This window comes from Meriones unguiculatus, chromosome 19, assembly GCF_030254825.1.
Source record: "Meriones unguiculatus strain TT.TT164.6M chromosome 19, Bangor_MerUng_6.1, whole genome shotgun sequence".
Taxonomy (NCBI): domain Eukaryota; kingdom Metazoa; phylum Chordata; class Mammalia; order Rodentia; family Muridae; genus Meriones; species Meriones unguiculatus.
Window position 1 is genome coordinate 7148638 of NC_083366.1, and position 14373 is coordinate 7163010.

At 43.7% G+C, this 14373-nt stretch overlaps 1 long non-coding RNA gene across 1 annotated transcript; it reads right to left on the minus strand.

Moving 5' to 3' along the window:
• Positions 1 to 9665: 9665 nt before the first annotated feature.
• Positions 9666 to 14343, minus strand: LOC132649261 (uncharacterized). Its single transcript, XR_009587699.1, has 3 exons — positions 14216 to 14343; positions 12253 to 12305; positions 9666 to 9780 (listed from the first exon to the last, which is right to left on the minus strand). It is a non-coding gene; the product is annotated as an uncharacterized LOC132649261 (long non-coding RNA).
• Between the last annotated feature and the right edge of the window lie 30 nt (positions 14344 to 14373).

Here is a 14373-nt window from a genome sequence, read left to right on the forward strand (position 1 = left end):
CCCCTAATACATGCTGTAGCATAAGCAAAGCCCTAAATTCACACACCTAGATTCACACACATACGCACACACACATGTTCACACACCCCATACACATGTATCAGAGGTACACACACACACACATAATAAATAAATGAATAAATAAATAAATATTAAAAATGAAACTCCGAGAATTGTATCAGGGCATTTTCTGAGAACTGCCTTTAAATTTTGGACTTAATCTTTGTTCTTAAATTCTTATTATATGTAAAGTGTTATGAAAATTCTTTCTAACGATCTTCAAGATGAAACTTATAATAATCCTTATGTTTTAAAACTAAAGCAGTATTTTGTGGTTTATCATGCAAAAAAATGCTTTTAAGCCTTAATAATGACAAAATAATATGGAAAACTTTCAAAGTAAATATAAATACTTCCTCTCAGAGAGAAAGAAAGAAAAATTTTAAATGGATGATAGTCATTCATGTAAATCCTTTCTCTGCTTCCCAAAGTGAATGGGATTATATTCCTGGTAACGGCCAAGAGCTGAATTCTAGCCTGGAAGTTAACTGTCCTTAGTGTACCCTGACAGCACCATGAGGTGGATTCTGATTCCTTATAGTCTAGATTTCTTAATTCCCCTCAGAAGTTTGGGTTACAGGCTTGGCCCCCAAAGCCTTGATCTCTAGTGCTCAGAGGCCTTTCCTCGGGGAATCACTAGGGTTCTGACCTCATCCGTGGGTTACCTCACTGATTGACATATTTTAGGGGACTATTGGAAGGTAGAGAAAACTTTAGGAGGTGGGAATAAGTAAGTAACACAAATCACTGAGGATTGGAGACATGTTCCTCTCCCCCCGGCCTGTGTGTGTGTGTGTGTGTGTGTGTGTGTGTGTGTGTGTGTGTGTCCCATACTTCTCTCCCATAATCTTGTCCTCCTTCCACGCCCACATATGCTTCATCACAATGTTCTTCCTCATCGCAAGTCCCTAAATCATGATGCCAAGCGATCACAGGCTGAAACCTTGAGCCAAAGTATTTCCTCCGTATTGCTGATCTCTTCAGGTCTTTGTCACAGTAACTGAAAGGTGACTTCCAAACTAAATGAGATGAGCCATTCAATGCAGCATCAATAAAGTGTGCTAATTTTATAATTGAAGTATGAAAGTGATCCTGGAATTAACTTCAGTTGTACCCAGCTACAAAAAACCAATTCACCCCCTAGCAGCTCCATCTACTGCCACTTGAGACCAAGTGACACAGACCATTTTTAAACATGACCTTCCTAGCAGGGCTTTTATGCTCGATCCGGGCCCTCAGGTATTGCTTTCACTTATCCAGATATAAAACAAGTGCAGGCTGTTTGCCAAGGAACAAAAACATCTCCCTAAGGTGAGAGCGGGTAAAACCTTTTCTATTTGGAGAGCAAACCCAGCTGACAAGGTGAGAAAGCCACTAGTTCTGGGCCATAAACGATTTGAAAGCTGTCATTAAGAATTCCATTTCATCATGGGACCTTTTCAGGTTGGGGTGGCATTTTAGAGAGGGCCCTGCAGTGGCTGTGAGAAAATAAAACTAGGGGCAAATGAAGAGGCTTTAGAAACACAAGGAAAATGTTGTGAGAAGGTGAGCTATGTGTAAAAACGAGTGGATTGTTGTGACATTTTTTTTTAAGAATTCTGGAATGGGGGGATTCTTTTGTTGAGACAGCATTTCTCTGCATGTAGCCCAGGCTGTCCTGGAGTCACTCTGTAGACCAAGCTGGCCTTGAACTCACAGAGGTTGGCCTGCCTCTGTCTCCCTAGTGCTGGGATTATAGGTTTTGGTTTCTTTAAAAAATATAAAAATTATATATATACTATGCTTTCATTTTAACTCCAGGTGTGGGGATGTGGGGCTGCTTCAGACTGACAGCAGCAGCTGACTGTGATTTGCCTCGTGCTCTGGCAAGGCATGGTTTTGCCAGCTGCAGATAGTTTCTTTGATTGTTTGACTTCAGATTCCTGGGAACTTTTCAGAGATTATATAAATGCTATCGCCTCTGCTAGGTGGGGTCGGTGGTTGTTGGGTGCTTAGGGAGGTTGTTGGGTGCTTAGGGAGGTTGTTTTGCAGTTTTCTAATAGTTGTGGTCAAAGAAGCAACAAAAGAAAAGAAATTAGATTCAGAGATTTTTCTACTTCCTCTCTCCCCTCGTTTCTCTCCTGTCTAGTGTTAGGGGGTGAGACAGGAGGCCCGGAGAGGGTGTAAGGGGTGGGAAAAAGCCACAAAGTAGCAGAGATCAGCTACAGTGGATCACTTTATTCTGTTAGATACTGGACTAGTGATTTAAACGTTAAAAAAAAAGTCTGAGTGTTATACATAACATTGTAAGGAAAAATACAGAAAGTATAGTTCAAATTCCCCTAAAATATTTATGACTAACACTCATACATTAAAAATAAAAAGATAAAAATGTGTTTATTTAGGTGGGGTTTTTTTGGCTTGAGATTTTTTGAGATGGGGTCTCTATGTAGCCCAGGCTTGCCTGAACCCAAGCATGTTTTCCTGCCTCCATCCCCCAGTGTGAGATTTTATAGACATATGCTGCCTGCCCCATGTAACACCCATACTTATTTCCTCAAGATCACGAGCACTGCAAGGAGGAGAGAAGCCTGTTTCCCTTTTTCCTGAAAAAGAAGGGGTGGTCTGTGCACCTCACATTTGGAGGTAGTTGGTGGGAACAAAGCCCTGTAACCATCTCTGGATGCTCCTGGAATTCACAACCAGAAACCTAAAACTGGTGAAATCTTCCTGAGGATACTGTTTTCAAGTGATATCACAGATGACTCAGGGATAGAGGTTTCTAGTCAGCCATGTCCTCAGCTCCAACCACATGGACCCAGCTGCTACAGAAACACCGTGGGAATATCAAAGACATCATAGAGTCAACGTAGCTAAGTCCAAGCTTGTGTTTTCTTTCCCCAAAATTGACTTTTTCCATTATTATCTAGCAGAGATTGGTATCACTCACCAAGAAAGCGAACCAGCTAGCAGCAAGCCTTGTTGCAATCCTTGACCACACTCATTCCAGGATGCTGCAATCTTCCTTTTTAAAATTCATCCACATCTCTCCATTACTGTGTCATAGATGCTGGACAACTCTGGGAGTTTCCACTGCCATAAGCCATCAGGTGACTTGATAGAGAATCTTCCTGGAGTTGGACAGACTGAGATCTCCACTGTCACTCCCCTCATTAGTGACTTGAGTCTTCACTCTTCCTGACTACTTCAATGGCCCCCTACACACACACACACACACACACACACACACACACACACACACCAACCCTGAGCCACCTTCTCTTTGGGCTCCATTGAATTTGGGCTTTGTATCTCCAAATTTTTTTTTTTAATCTAAATCTAATTCTGCATCCTTCCTGAGATTCGTGTGGACTCCCACTGCTTTTAAAATAAAAGATACTGTTTGGTGAAGTCTGGGCTGGTAAGTATGGGTCAGTAGTAGATACTTGGCTAGAATGGACAAGGCCCAAGGTTTGACTCCCAGAACTGCAGTAGTAGAAAATAAGACTAGGTCTGGGAATCTCAAAATCCTAAATTCAATTCTCAGCACCACATGTGTTAAAAAAAAAAAAAAAAATGCCCTGCTGTTCCAAAATGTATCTGCCTAGAGACCACCATGCCCTCTTCCTGACCTGTGGCTTTGCACATGCCCAGTTAATCCCTTCTCATTTGTTATCAGCCAACCAACTGCAAACCTCTGTCTCTTAAAATCAATAGACATTGATTACAGCTTAGAGACCTGTGGTCAGTGGGGTGGCTCAGCTGCTCTGAGCCATGCTGGGGGGCGCGGGGGCTGGGCTTGTTCATTTAGCAGAGCAGCTGTGCCCGGCTGGCGTCTGGTGGTTACACGGCTTTTAGTTAAGGTGTAGGGTTGGGGAGACCTGCCTGTGTGTCTCATCTTCAGCCTAGCCCAGCGTTTTTACGTAACCGAGGCAATGGGGGAGTGACTCATCAAGGCTTATTAAAGCCGTGGGCCGGCCCTGGCTCAGCGTTACCTCTCCCACAGTCTGATGACTGAAGTAAACGCTAGAGGCAGCCCCGAGGGAAAGGGGCGTGGGGGAGATGCTTCTGAGGGGATCGGTGGAGAGGGGCGGGGAACAGATATTTCGGAGGGGAGGAGCTGCCGCATGACTTTATAAGAAGCGGAAATAACTGGAACAGGTTTGGCCCTCGGTCTACTCCAAGGTCTTTTAGATGTTGGCTGGAGATAAGATTCTTCAGCGGACCCTTCCCAGGCCTGGAGAAGACCACACTGCTGCGGCTCGCTGGCCCCGGGAACGCCTGCCTCCTGCCTCGGCACAGCTGACAAGGGCTGTGCGTTTGTGTGATCCTTCGCCTGTGGTCAGTGTCTTCCTCTCCGAACACCGATTGCCCGAGGACAGACACAGGAAAGCCAGCGTCTCCTTGGGCTCACCAGTACGTCCAGCGCCTGACCCAGAGCAGCTCCTCAGGAAATATTTGATGAGTGATCACAATTCCCGTTTTGTTAGTTTTCTAATAAAATGATTTGTTTTTTTTTAAATCACCTTTGAGGATAGGCGCTTTAACATTTGCTTGGTGTATGCAAAGCCTCGGTTACATTCATGCTACCCACTCTCCCCAAAGAACTTGTTTGAGAAACAAGAAGATTTTTTTTCTTACAATAAAAAACCAAAACGCTACTCTATTCAGAACAGAGATTCCCAGGTGATGAGGTGACTTAACACCTTCTGCGATCTGGAACGGAGGCAGGACGTTCATTTGGTATTTACAATAAAAATGCCGATGATTGTTAGCCAGGCAGTGTTACGAGCCTTTCATCCCAGCATCTGGAGGGCAGAGGCAGACAGATCTCTGAATTTGAGGTTAGCCTGTTCTACAGGGCGAGTTCCGGGACAGCCAGGGCTATCCAGAGAAACCCTGTCTGAAAATAATAAATAGAAAGAGTTATGTTGGGCTCACCAGCGGAGACCAAGCATGGTGGCTAATCTTGGTTTTCGCTCTGACAGTCGGGAAGAGGAACTGCCTCCACCACCTTAGCCTGTGGATCCGAGAAGGACGCAGTCCAGGGTGAGTGTCACCATCCTTACACAGGTGGGCGTGGGATGGAGAATGGCCTCTGAAAGCACACCCAGGGGCAAGCTGTAAGTGGCCACCTCTGGTTTCTGCTTCAAGAAGTTTCCTTGACTCCCTGCCTTGCCTTCTCTCAATAAGCCAAAGAAACCCTTTCCTTCTCAGATTGCTTTTGGTCATGATATTGTATCACAGCAACAGAAGGAAAATGATATGTAAAAATGAGTAAAGGTGGGGCTACAGAAAATGATCTGAGAAGTGAAAACAGAAGTCAGAAAAGGCCATTGTTGGAAGTAAGAAGAGGAAATAGTTTCATGAAGGAGGAAGTGGCCAATGGCACTATGAGCAGCTGAGAGATTAGGGAAATAAGGGACAAAACTCAAAATGATCTGTGCTGTAGAGAGCAGAGGAAGCTGAGAGAGAGAGAGAGAGAGAGCTGAATGAATGTGTGTTATTGACATTACAGAGCCGTGTAAGGACCTCAGAGCCTCAGAACCATAGAGGAATGGCAACGCCTTTCCTTCTGGTATGTGTAGAGAATGTCCAACGGAGCCTTCTCCCCCCAGATGCTCACTGCCTGGAGGCTGCTCCCCCACAGGGACTGCCTCTACGTTGAGATTAGCTGTCTCTGTCTCCATGATCCAGCTGTGCTCCGGAAGTCCTGCCTCCTCTCTATCCGTAGCTAATAACCCCACCTTCCTAGTCAATCTATATAATAAGGACACCAAGCCGGGCGGTGCTGGCTCGTGCCTTTAATTCTAGCAGAGGCAAGGTGAATCTTTGTGGTTAAAGATCAGTCTGGTTTACAGAGTGAGTTCCAGGACAGCCAGGACTACACAAAGAAACCCTGCATTAAGATAATAATAACAAGAACAACAAGAACAAACCTCCAGGGGAGGCTGGGAGACTGTGATCTTGCTAGCAGAAAGCCCTGTCCTCTTGACTCCAGCTTTCTGTCTGTCTGTCTGTCTGGCCACCACAGTCAGGTCTGGCCCTGGGGCCAGGCCAGGTGAAGCTCTATGCTGTTGATGTTATGGATTCTTTCTCTCAAAGTGTCAATGTGCAAATTCAGAAGTTCTTAGATGCAGGATGAGAATGTATAAGCTTTGCTATCTACTCTTACTCTGTAGATGACTTCCCCAACAAATGATTAAGGGAAAACTCTTCAGATTCCTCTTCCCTTCCCAGTGCGCCGCATGGCCTATCATTTACACTCATAGGTGAGATTGTTTCAATAATTGTCAAGCCCCTCGTGACAGGAAAAACTTCCACTATAGCTGGCCATGGTGATGTACGCTTGTAGTCCCACACTCAAGGCGGGAGAGTGATGTGTTCAATTTCCGGCAAGACCCTGTCTCCCACGTGATCAAGAGCTGGCACTGTTGCTCATTGGCAAAGCATACCAAGCCACCTCAAGCACCACCCAAAGCAGCATCTGAGCTGTGTGATTCAGTCCCACATTCCACTGAATCTTAATAAATTGTTGCTTGTGCAAGAATACTTCTGAGAACTTTTTTTTCTTATAGCAAGAATATCTAGTGAAGCAATAGCTCCTACCCCAAGCAGAACACAGCTGCCAATCTTGTCACAAATTCTATCATTTGTTAAGTTCATTAGGGAGTGGATCGCCTCAACCATGTATGACACCTCCTCTGAGTTCCAGAGGATAACAACACATAAAAATATAAGAGGAATGGGGGGGGGGTGTCAAGGCACTAAGAAGAAAATACTAAACGTACCCAGACATAAGCACCTGCTTCTTTGGAGGTACTTTCTGTCATGGCTGGGCTGGGTGTGGTGGCGAATGCCTTTAATCCCAGAACCTGGGCAGCAGAGGCAGGTAAAATTCTGTGAAGTAGATGCCAGTCTATCTACATAGAGAGTTTCAGGACAGCCAGGGTGAGAGAGAGAGAGAGAGACAGCCAGGTGGCTTGGCAGTTTAATATAAAGTCTTTTCAAATATTTTTTTATTAAAACAACTTCAAATCTATTGTTTCTAATTTTTAAATAAAACTGAACTGCATCAATACCGGATGTGTCGTGAAAGAGATAGAGCTGACTTCTGCCCATAGCCAGTCAGATGCATAACAGGGTTTTCTGATATTTGAGTTTCTGTCTTCGAATTTGGTGTTACATCCATTATATTTGCATTCTTGGCCATAGACAGGATACCTTATCACCTAAGAAGACACACAAAGAAATAGTTCATAATATTAAATATTTTGTGTCCTGTCAAAGTTGTCATGCTGTTTAAGTTGGCACCGCTGTCGAATGCAATGTTACATTTTGTTTCAGTGGGGCTTTTGGAAGACAACTCAGTAACTGTACTCAGCCAGAGATTCTGCTAGCACAGCTTAAAACCAACCAACCAACAACAAAACAACCAACAGGGAAGAGAGCTTGCTGCTGCACTGTGGTGAGAAATGCTCCATCTATCTCAGTGCAATGGCCATCTTAATAAAGGTTCTTGTTACATGTTATTTATTCTGTGTATATGTGCTTGTGTGGGGGCATGCATGCTACATACAGTGTGTATGTGGAAGTCAGAGAACCACATGCTGGAGTTGGTTCTTCCCTTCCACCTTGAGGGTCCCAGAGACAGAACACAGGTTGCCAGGCTTGTGGCAGATGCCTTTACCCTGAGCGTGAACCCACTGGCTCTCCAGCATTAGTCTTTTAGGGAATGGATAGCTGGCAAAAATTCTTCCCCTCCCTGCAGCTGCAAACCTTATAACATGCCTTAAATCTTAGCCACAGGAAAATAGGCTTAACTCTTCACCCATAATCTGGACTTAGCCATCTGAGTTGCCTTTCCAATAGAGCATTAGCAAATGTCACACAAGTAGATCCTTGAAAGCCGTTTGTACATAAATGTCTGATCTCTTGAGCTCCTGAAAACTCTTCCATCACCCAGTGGGAGAGCCTAGAATTTCTCCTAGAAGTTGAGGGAGTGTGTCACAGCTGAGGGATGAGCTATTCTAATGGAGCTGCCAACAGCAACAGGCTCCCAGTGTGCCGAGAAGCCGCCACGAGCCCCGAGTGGACCCAGCCATCACCAGAACTCCGCAGCTGAGATCAGTCGGAGTCAAACTCGGAGTCAAACTCAGAGTCACAAGCTCGTGTGCTATAGAAATGGTTTTTGAGGACACTAACCTGGAAGGTCGTTTGTTACACAGCAGAAACTGACTGACACAGGAAGAAAGAATGAAGGCCATTCAAAGATGCTTTATTAGTGTGTGATAAGTGTTAGAAACACGAGAGCAGCGCTTGACATAATATATGAAACTAGAGCATGGCCAAAATCTCATAGCGTTCTTGCTTTTAAGAGAAAGTGAGGCCTTTGATAAAAACAATCTAAATAACTGAAGTAGTATGTATGTTCTAATTATTGTTTTGTAACTGCCCTAGAGAACCTGAAATACTGGTTTTCCTGCAGATTGTTACACTCTGATTTTGACTGTGGTGCACTAATTCCATTGTAACTACAGATTCTAAATAATCTAGGCTACAGCTGGTTGGGCTGTGAACCAGTTAAAGGGAGTGCCTCCTTAGCCAGGAGTGGATATGTTTCCACATTTAGAGTGTTAGTGTTGCTTTTCCATCGTTCTAAAATTGTGAGGAATATGGACGCCGTCCTTCATGTGTATGTGTATACATGTGTTTGAATGTTCTAGAATCTCCATCCAGATGCTCCTAGACTTCCTTAGGGTCTTTGTTGTTGTTGTTGTTTTATGTTACAATGGTACAAAAATTCCAGGTTTGCCTTTGATCTTTCCAGGTCAGCCATATGTGACACAAGAGTCTTTATCACATCACTGGGGGACACCGCAGTCACCATCCATGCAGACTCTGAGAGAAAGGCAGCTGTCCTCCTCAGGGTTCTCTCTGCTAAGTTATGGCACATTGAATGCATTTTTTCCAACTTCTGCTGCTTTCACTAAGACAGAATTCCACTGTTGTACATCAGGAACCATGGGGCCACTTGAGTTATCATCTGAGAGGGTTTCAGCAGAGGAAGCCATCAGTCTAGATGTCATTGGTTCTTAATTGCTTTAAATAGAGTAAAACATCAGCCAGACAATGGACAATGGAGTTGGCAAGACCTGAGTCTGTAGCAATCAGCCTTCTGTTTGGAGTAATTTGCATATTAACCCCTCATCCTCTGTCTGCTACAGAGGGCCACTTGTCTGTTGAGAAATAAAGCCAGATCTCTGGCTGTCTCTGCCATTTAGCTGGACAGTTGTCTGCTTCTTTTCTGTCTTTTGCTTTTTTCTTTCTTTCTTTTTTCTTTTGTATTTTTGAAAGACTTTTATGTTGTAGGATGGGGGATTGCCTCAATGTGTTAATCAGATCTTTCCTTCCACCACCTGACTGCCAAGAACTAAACCCAGACCTGCCAGCAAATGTCTCAACCCACAGAGCCAGCCCTAATTGTCGAGCAAGCAGTTTTCCTGGTAGTATACTTTCCAAGTTGACCAAAAATAAAAAATAAATAATAATAAATATTAAATATTTAAAGTGTGGCAGTTTTACACAGTTTCTAAAATATCCAGCTTACCAATAAAATATACTGGTGTAGATGAGCAGCGCACTGAGTTGAGTCTCCGGGGACTGGAACATCAGGGAAGGAACAATGTGGTGTGGGCTGGGTGAGAGGGAGACCTACCAAGCTGAGTAGACACACTGTATCTGCAGGGCGGGGCTCCAGAAAGCACCAAGCGCAGGGGAAGTGGGCACAGAGAAAAAAGCACAGCCGTAAAGTCTTTGTTTAGCATATGGGTTCAAGCTCTAGTACTACCAAAAATTAAAATAAAATCAGAAAGGCGACAAGCACTTCTCCTTCTACACTCCTGATCCAAAATAAAACCTTATGTAATAAATAAATTCAATTTGAAGGGATTATACCTGAATCAAATCTTTATTAAACATATGAGAACTGCATTAAGTACCCTTCCTGAGCTTCATCTTATGTTTTATTTCCAACACAAGCCTGGAGTATAATCGACCAGCATTCCCTGCACTGAGATCTTCTGAAGGTTAACCACTTTGTGCATGTGTTAAGATCATTTCCTTTTAAAGTAATAAAATGCAATTGCTATAATAACCATTCCTCATCTCATTTACTTGTATTTTCTGGAGAGCACAGCATCCTTATTAAAACGCCAAACTAGGGCTGGGGTGTGGCCTACTGGTACAGCACTTTCTACTACAGAAGGCTCTGGGTTAAGTCCTCAGCACTGCACACACACACACACACACACACACACACACACACACTTGACAAATTTCATACCCTATTTTAATACCTTTATTGCACATGTATGTTTCTATAAGTGTGTGTAATGGAAGTTCTTTGTAAACTCAGTTATGTTTTGTAAATATGTTTTTGTTTTAATCCCAAGTGTGGTATTTTAGTTGGGCTATACTTTCTCCACAGCTGTTAATTGTCTCACTCGGAGAGGGGCGTGGCCTAGGGCTCCGAGGGAAATAAATTGAGAGCCCAGAAAGAGAAGGTGTTGGCCTGTGGCGTGCAGCAGTTCAGAGAAACCCAGAGACGGACTGTATGACAGTTTGGAGCAGACAGAGAGAAATGCTTCGGGTGCAGAGGCTTGGAGGAAACTGCTGGCTGCGTTTGCTGTTGGCGGAAACTGGTATAGCCCTAAAAGAATCCATCCACCCTAAACAGCTGGGAGAAGTAAAGGGGTCTGTACCCACTCTCCCTACTAACCTTCTCTCTCTTACCTAGGGTTGGGCGGTTGGTGAAAAGGAAGTAGAGGCGTAAATATCCTAAATAGAGTTTTAAAAACGAGTGCTACAGGTGTGTGCATGAGCATTAGATGTACATTCTAGGGAAGAAAACGATTTCCCTCTGTTGACATGAGCAATGCACACACAGGAGAAACTGGATGCTAGGTAATCCATCACTGGGATCCAGGACTTGGGACTCAGCCTCTTCAAAAAAAAAGAACATATGCAGAAGCAGAAGTGGAAGAGAGGGGAGGTAGGCCCTTTGCAGCCACAAACTAGGAAGATAAGGTCAGTCTTAAGGGAGTAAGGGCTGGCTTCCAAAGCTTGTTCTGCAGGTCCTCTCTAGGCTGGGGGATGGTGATTAAGGAGCATAGTAACCAATGGGAGTTGACAGCCGCCATGTAGCCACAGGCGGGGACAGCAGGGACTGCCTCCAGCTCAGAACAGTCTGCATTGCCACACACCATGTTTGGGGTTAGTTTGCTCTAATCATCTACAACTTAAAATTTTTAAATTGATACAAACCATCCTGCAGCCTTTTTTGTTCAAAATTTAAGAGCCACACCATGTCCATTTAAATATGTGAGATCAAACGCATTCCTTTAGCAGCTCTGAAGTGTCTGATTTAGTAATGCATTCTCTTGCTGGTGACTGAGGGAACATTTAAGTTTGAGGGTATTGTGATAATCCTGCCTTTTTTGTACTTCTGTGGATGGTGTTACAGTATTTCCAGGAAAGCGGGAGGCAGAATGACGGGGAACACATGTTTTCACTTGCACTAGAGTGTGCCTAACTGGGAAGTTGTACTGACTCCTGCGCCTCTATCAGGGGCTGCAAGTTAGGGCTGTCAGACTTTGAAAATCTGCGCTGATCATCGGGGCATGCTATAGTGTTGCTTCAGAATATTTCCCTTGTGGGCAGCTGCCCTCCAGTCACCATCCAGCATCTAGTTTTGCAAATAAGAAATCTAGTATCAGTTCAACTACCATTCCTTTCTAGTGACTTATAGCCTCTTAAAACAGTTGCTTTTCTTATCACAGGCGTGGCACAGCTTACTATTAATGCTTTCTCCTAGACAGTCATGTTCTATAGCCCACACTGGTTTCAACCCCCTGGCCTCCAGCATCAGCCTCCTGACCGCTGAGACTGCAGGACATCCTACCTGGCTCTCGACCACTGAGCCATCTCTCCAGCAACTCTTTCCCTCTCCTATTCTCTCCTCCTCCTCTTCCTTTCCCCATAACAGGGTCTCACTGTATATCTGTTGCTGGCCTGAAACATAGACCAGGGTCACCTCGAACTCGGTGCCTCCTCTCCTGCCTGGCAAACGTATTCTTGACAAAATAGTCTTACAACATGTTAAATTAATATTTTAGAATGAATATTTTAATTTAAAAAATCGATGAGCCTGACCTGAAGAGGCGGGTAGAGACAGCTGAAGCCGACTGCAGCTGCTTGCCTGCTTTCTGAAAAATAAACAAAATTGACAAAGCTTTGTCTAGAGCAGTGGTTCTCAACCTTAGAGTCATGACCCCTCTGGGGTCAGACAACCTTTTCAAGGATTGCCTAAGACCATTGTAAAACACAGATATTTGCATTATGAGTCATAACAGTGGAAAATTACAGTTACAGAGTGATAACAAATAATTTTGTGGTTGAGGGTCACTACAACATGAACTGTATTAAAGGGTCGCAGCATTAGTGAGAACCACTGCGAGAGAGAGAGAGAGAAAGAGAGAGAGAGAGAGAGAGAATACCAATCAGCTGGTCATGCTAGCAATGCCTATAGACCCTGTTCTCAGGAAGCTGGGGCAGGAGGATTGTAAATTCACAAGCAGCCTGGGATATCCAGCAAGTTCCAGGGCAGTATGGAATGGAGCAGGGGGGAATAAATTCCACCTCACCTTAAAACAAAAAAGAGAATTCGGTCACTGGCACAAACTGGAGGAAGCTGGAGGAAATCTATGTGAAAAGTCAGGCACAGACCAACAAACAGCATATGATCTCATTTATATTTGAAAAGTAAGGAGGTCACTTCCTGGAGAACGGAGGATTGGTGGTTCCCGAGGGCTGAGAGAGAGAAGGTTAGGAGGGGAGTGATGCGGGTGAAAGATGACGTTGTGGCGTGTCAGTAGAATGGGGCTCGGGAGAGCTACCACACAGCCGGAGGCCAGTCAGTGCTGCGCTGGGCAGCCCAGCACCAAACAGCGGCGACACCGGCAGGCTTGGGTGTGCCGAGAGAGTGGATCTTTAATGATGTGTCCAACACACACGCATGCACACACACTGCACACGTGAGGTGACAGGTATGCTAACTCACTTATTGCAGTAATCATTTTACAGTGAGCGCGTACATGCATCAAAATATCACATATGCTTTGAACAAGTGTATATATATATATATATAATTTTTGTCGATTTTATTTTAATGAGAATGGAAAAATAAATAATAGAAAAGTAAAAGCTAAACAAAAATTAGAAGGCAAAGACTGTCAGAGCGAATTCTTTTTTAAAAGGCCCAACTTTAGCAAGCCTGGTAGTGCACACCTGTAATCCCAGCACTCAAGGAGGGAGAGGCAGGCTGATCTCTGTGAGGTCTAGGCCAGCTTGATCTACAGAGTCCAGGACAGCTGAGGTACACAGAGAAACCCTGTCTCGAAAAAACAAAAACAAACAACAAACAAAAAAGGCCCAATTTTATGTTGTACATGGTTTAAATATAAAGATATATATGTTAAAAACAAAGCAACACAGAAAGACACCTTGCTAATGTTAAGCAAAAGAATACTAGTTAACATTAATCTCAGATGAAGCAGACTTTAGAACATAAAGAACTTGTCAGATAAATTAAAGAAATTCATATATTTTTGCTAGGTAATTATTATTAAAGTAGCAAATAAAAAATAGCCTAAAAGAAAGTACTGGGGTGGCATGATAAACAGCTCACATTTAAGAAAGAAATGGTATCAGTTTTCTGTTTTAAAATCACTTTTAACGATTTGCTTGTTTTATGTGCATTGGTGTTTGCCCGCATGCATGTCTGTGTGAGGCTGTGTGTCACTTGGAGCTGGATTACCATCTGTCATGTGAGCTGTCATGCAGGTTGTGGGAATTGAACTTGGGTCCTCTGGAAGAGCAGCCAGTGCTCTTAACTGCTGAGCCATCTCTCCAGCCCGCTGGTATTACTTTTCAACAATTTTTTTTTTTCCAGATTGAAACAGAGAGAACATCTCCCAACTCATTTTGTGAGGCCAGCATGACTCTATTACATAACAATATGGTACATTAGAAAATACCTAGACTTATGTTTCTCATTTGAAAATCAAGTCTAACAACATGTAAGATGAATCATAAACCATATGAAAGTGGAGCTTACCCCATGGTTCAACATTCAAAAACCAGGCAACGCCATCTTCACGTTAACAGGTTTAAAGAGAAAGCCATATGACCGTGTCAATGGATGAAGACAAAGCATCTGGCAAAGTCCGACCTTCTTGGCATACTAAGAAAAAATAATAATTTTTTTTTTAATTT